Source organism: Adiantum capillus-veneris, chromosome 5 (assembly GCF_014529385.1).
Source record: "Adiantum capillus-veneris isolate H3 chromosome 5, ASM1452938v2, whole genome shotgun sequence".
Classification (NCBI taxonomy): domain Eukaryota; kingdom Viridiplantae; phylum Streptophyta; class Polypodiopsida; order Polypodiales; family Pteridaceae; genus Adiantum; species Adiantum capillus-veneris.
In genome coordinates this window covers 98,006,178-98,011,382 of record NC_140935.1, presented here as the reverse complement: position 1 = coordinate 98,011,382, position 5,205 = coordinate 98,006,178, and the positions used below count along the sequence as shown (strand labels likewise).

The 5,205-nt window shown below is 49.7% G+C and overlaps 1 pseudogene; it reads right to left on the bottom strand.

Annotated features, from left to right (window-relative positions):
* Positions 1-2,544: 2,544 nt before the first annotated feature.
* LOC147457796 (uncharacterized) lies at positions 2,545-4,245 on the bottom strand (annotated as a pseudogene).
* Between the last annotated feature and the right edge of the window lie 960 nt (positions 4,246-5,205).

Below are 5,205 nucleotides of genomic sequence, written 5' to 3'. Positions count from 1 at the left end.
ACTGGCCCCACACATCAGGAGAAGTAATCACTGGGGGAGGGGAGTGCTCATGGAAGAGTCGCCATGCCTCGCCTGAGTCTCTACTCAAGAACAACTGATACAAGTCTCGCTCCATCTGGGCCAGGTAAGCTCGTTTCTTCTTTCGCACAAGGCGCCGGAAAGCAATCCGCGACTGTCTGTAGGTGATGACTCCTAAATGAAGATCCCTCTGAAGGTGGGCTCTCATCTCTCTGCACTCCTCATCATACCAACTATTCTGGGGCATGCTCCCAGAATGTCGCCTCCGATCCGGTTGAGTGTGTGGGTATGCCTCTGATGCTGCATCATGTAGTGTCTCAGTCAATAAAGTAGTGCACTCCTCTACTGAGAGGCCTGGAGCAACTGTGCATAGACGATCCCAGATCGCCTCTGTATAAACCGAGTCAGTCTCTGGTGTAAATGTATAACGGGTGTGTGACCTGCCTCCTGATTTCTGGGCTGTACTAAACTGAAAAGATACGGACAGTGTCAAGAGAGCATGATCCACTGCTACGCCCACTGGTCTGGCTCCCACTGTGAAATCCTGAATACAAGGAATAAAGCTCGGCTGTGTCATAACATAGTCCACTGTACTGGCCCCATGTCTGTGTGGAAAGCATGTGAAGCCTGCTGCTCCAGGAAACCGCTGTAAGCCATTAAGTATGGCTAGCCCATGTGTAGTCGTCATCTCCGTGAGGTATCTCCCATACTCAGTCTGCTCTCTGTCATGTGAGCATCTGTCAAACCCCAGCTCACCCACATCCAACTCTCTAAGCATCTCATCTGAGGTGTCGTAGAAGACTGTCTGACAGTTGCCCGTTCGAGCATTGAAGTCTCCTAGGAGGATGATATCACCATCCCTAGAAAACTCCCATATATCATCATCTAGAATTGAGAAAGGCGACTGCCCTCTGGATACAGCATATACTGACGTACTGGGGGGGAAGTAACATATAGCAATATATAGAAATCGACCTGTGTCAGCTCTCAGCCTCACCCACATGTATCTAGCCTGATCATCTCTCCGTACAATATGTAGTAGTGGCTGTAGCTCCTCCCTAAACAACACCGCTACTCCTCCTGAACCTCTACTCCCATGCTCAGATCTCGTGACTGTTCTGTGGGCTGTCTCCCATTTGTATCCCACCACATGTGGCAACAGTTGGCCAGGGGCCTGGTGAGTCTCTGAAAAGAAAACAATGTCCTTGTCTCTGAAACTGTCCTCAAAGGCACCAACATCCAACCTCATAGACCCATTACAATTCCAAGTCGCCATCCTCAATGTGGTCCCATAGGTCTCGCACCGTCATGTAGAGCGCCGCTCTACAATCACCACCCGACCATCTCTGTAAAAGGCCATCTTCCCCTTCTCCCTTGCCGCTTGAATCTCGGGCATTACTTCTCTCATATGCGCAAGTTGTGAGAGAGTGAGGTCATCGCCTAAGAAAATACCTGTCTTCTTGAGAGTAGGTCTCTTCCTCAAGAATTCCTTCTTCTCTTCCAATGAAGGGAAGCGTAGTATGAGAGCTCTTTCCTTTGAAGATTCTCCGGGGCCCTCACTCTTCTTGCCCACTCTCCATGCCTTTGTGTGTGAAGGCTTCTCCACCCCCATCATTGATGTGAGGCTTGTGACCTCTTTTTCCACATTGTTTATGTCCTTGAGGCCGGTTACCCTCACATGTAGAGCCCGCACCCTCCTTCTTTGTTCCTCTTCGAGGGTCATGTTGATAAGAGTGGGTGTACAAGGAGCTTCCTTACCTTTCCCTTTCTTGGCAACCTCAATCCATTTTTCGTCCTCCTCTACTTTCTTTTGCGTTTTGGATATGACCGCGGCCCATGACTTCTTCTCCTCATTGATGTTGTCAATTTCTTCCCTCAAAGAGGGCTGAAATTCCCCTCTTCAAGCCCATTTTTTGACCGTGTTTCCAACACTTCTTTGTGGAGGTCCAAAATGCTATTCTCCAACGTGGCGATCTTGTTGAGAAGATGATCCTTCTCGTCCTTCCACCTCTTCTCCTTTTCTTCATTTTCTCGGAGGAAAACGGTCTTCGCGTTCCTCCAATCTTCCATCTCTTTTCTCCATGCTTTCATTTCCAATTCAATGATGGAAATTCGTTTGGAGTGAAGCATATATTTGAGTTTGCTTGTTGCCATAGGTGAGGTTGGGGATGACATGAGAGAGTGAGAGAGAGAGAGAGAGAGAGAGAGAGAGAGAGAGAAGAGAGGATTGATGTTTCTAAAGTGCAGAAAATGCAGCAAACCCTAAAACGCAGATCTGTCCAACAACCCCAAAAAAAAAAAAAAAAAAAAAAAAAAAAAAAAAAAAGTCGCGAACCCTAAAATACAGGTCGCGAGCCCTAAAAACAGGTCGCGAACCCTAAAATACAGCAGCAAACCCTAAACGAAAGCATGGTAAAGAGAGAGAGAGATGCGTGATGAGAGAGAGAGAGAGAGAGAGAGAGAGAGAGAGAGAGAGAGAGAGAGAGAGAGAGAGAGAGATTTTTTACGTCTTTTAGAAGGCCGAAATCGGCCTATGGGACAAAGCAATGTACATGGGTGTGTCTTCTCCATGATGAGAGTGTGAGTGTGTGGAGCGCTATCACTATGGTAGCCTATATGCAAGAGGGTAGTACATGCATGATATGCATCTGGGTGACTAACTAAACTAGGTCCATCCTGTGCTAATGGGTGGGTGTAAGATGTGGTACATGGGTGGAGCTGGGTACATGGGTGTGTGTTCTCCATGATGAGAGTGTGAGTGTGTGGAGCGCTATCACTATGGTAGCCTATATGCAAGAGGGTAGTACATGCATGATATGCATCTCGGTGACTAACTAAACTAGGTCCATCCTGTGCTAATGGGTGGGTGTAAGATGTGGTACATGGGCTCGTCTCTCCTTTGTGGCTCGGCGATCACGGGTCTGAATCTCCGCAATTTGGCGTCGATGAAGTCTGGGAACCCGGCAACCTATAGCGCGGGGCCGTCTCCTAGCTCTGGAAGTCTCAGCCTGTTGAAGAGTCACCCCTCTGTGTGTGTCGGGTGGTGGGGGGGGGGCAGATGTCGTGAGACGAAGAATCAGTGAGCTGGGTCTGTCTCCCTCCTGTCTGAGCTGTCGTGGGCTCAAGTAAGGCCTCTCTGTGGCTCTGTATCTCTAGTAAGAATGGCCCCAGCTGGCGCTGATCCATTATCTCTCGAAGGGTAGGCTGCCCTGTGAATAAACCCTCATATCTGCCTCTGATGTCATCATATGCTCTGCATCTGCATACAAAGTGCTCCTCATCCTCTAGCTCTACTCCACATACCCGGCATATCCGCTCCTCTATGGGGGTGTCTGATGCTCTGCCAGTCTCAATCTCTAGTCGATGTGAGGAAACCCTCAGCTGGCCAATAGTTACTCTCGAGCTGTGAGGCATGTAAGTATCCATGTATCGTGGTTGCTGAATGAACCCGTCTGCTAGTATGTCCAGGAACTGATCTCGGTAATGTGACCGTCTAGATGCTAGGTCGGGGTGTGAGCCATGTCCGACTGGTGTAGAGCTGCGAAAGATCCTATCTGAGCACAGTGTTCCTCTCACTACGTGAGAGGCGGATGTGGGGTGAATCTGAGTCATACTGAAAGGGTGGTAGTCTATCCATGTCTAGATCCTGTCTGTCAAACCATGCTCTAACCTGAGTGTACCAAGCTCAGTCATACCCTATCTCTGAGGTCTGTATAGCTGCCTCAAATGCTCTGCGTGTGAGTCTGTCTGATGGGAGCTCTCTCATCCTCTGAATGAAGGAGATAGTCTGGAACAGTGCCTCTACTATCATGGGAGGTGCCGCTAGCTCTGCTCTGATGACATCATGTGGAAGTGTCGGCTTCCCGCGAAATAATCGCGAGATCATACGTACCTGGGGCCTCTTCACCGCACTCCACTGGGTGTCTTTCAGGCCTGGGGCCGAAACTGTCGCTGCATACATCATAGCTGGTGTGATTAATGTGTCAAATAGCCACCCCTTCGTACGGGGTTCCTGAAAGTGTGCCTGGTGACATCACCGCTCTAACATGGCCAACGCTGCGTACCCCTGTGTCAGTCTGTTTGTAGCTGCGTGTCTCATGGAGAAAAGACCAGGCAAACATGGAATGTGACTCCAAGGTAGACATATGAAATGACGACCTCTATCTGTCCGCCGGCGGCTGTGAATACTGCTGTAGCTCTCACCATGGGAGAGGTGTGGAAGATCATGACCTTGGTCTTGCCAGGTTTACTGTCAAACCCCTGTGTGTACAGAACTCATCCAAGGCAGCCAAGTGGTGCTGTAATCCCTCGGGTGACTTTGAAATCAATACAATGTCATCAGTATATAATAAAATGTGTACAGGTGTACCTGCGAGGTCTGACCCCTCTCCTCCAGCTCGTAGAATGTAGTCCTCAATCTCGTTGATGTAGAGTCCGAATAGAGTGGGGGAGAGTGGGCAGCCCTGCTTAACACCAATGGTGCTAGCAACAGCCTCAGACAAACCTCCTGAATAGCGTACCGTCTAAATCACCTGCTCATAGAGTGCATAGATGGCCCAAATCATATCTGATGGTATCCCCAAGCTCTAAAGGCGTCGGAAGAGCCTCTCTTGTGGCACTGTATCAAAAGCTTTGCGGAAATCCACAAAGCAGCAATATAATCTCTTCTTCCGCACCTTTGCCCCATCAATGAGGCAACGCAGAATGAAGATGTGATCAATAGTGGAGAAGGCCCGTCGGAAACCTGCCTGGCCACGTGCTCGGAGACCCTCAATCTCTGCATATGAACTGAGCTCTGCCTCAAGTACTGCCCCGTATAGCTTGGCCATGGTGTGGCCAATCATGATGGTCCTGTAGTTCCCTGGTCCAGGGGTGTCGCCAGATTTGTGGAGGCACAATAGTGTGCCTGGTCCACTCCTCTAAGAAGCCCTCCCCTATAGCCCGGTTGAAAACATGTGCAATCAAAGGGGCTATAGTGGAAGCTGTGTATATCAGATGCTCACTCTGCAATCCTGTATGGTCGGCCGAGCGGCCATGCTGTAGTCGGTCTATGGCCCTCTGTATCATCCCTGCTGTGAAGAAAGTGGAGTTAGTAGGGCGAGGCTCGGGTGGCGGTGGGATGGGAGGTTGCCCAGGTACCTCGTACAATCTCTCAGCATAGTCATGCCATGTCTGTGGATCTCCAAT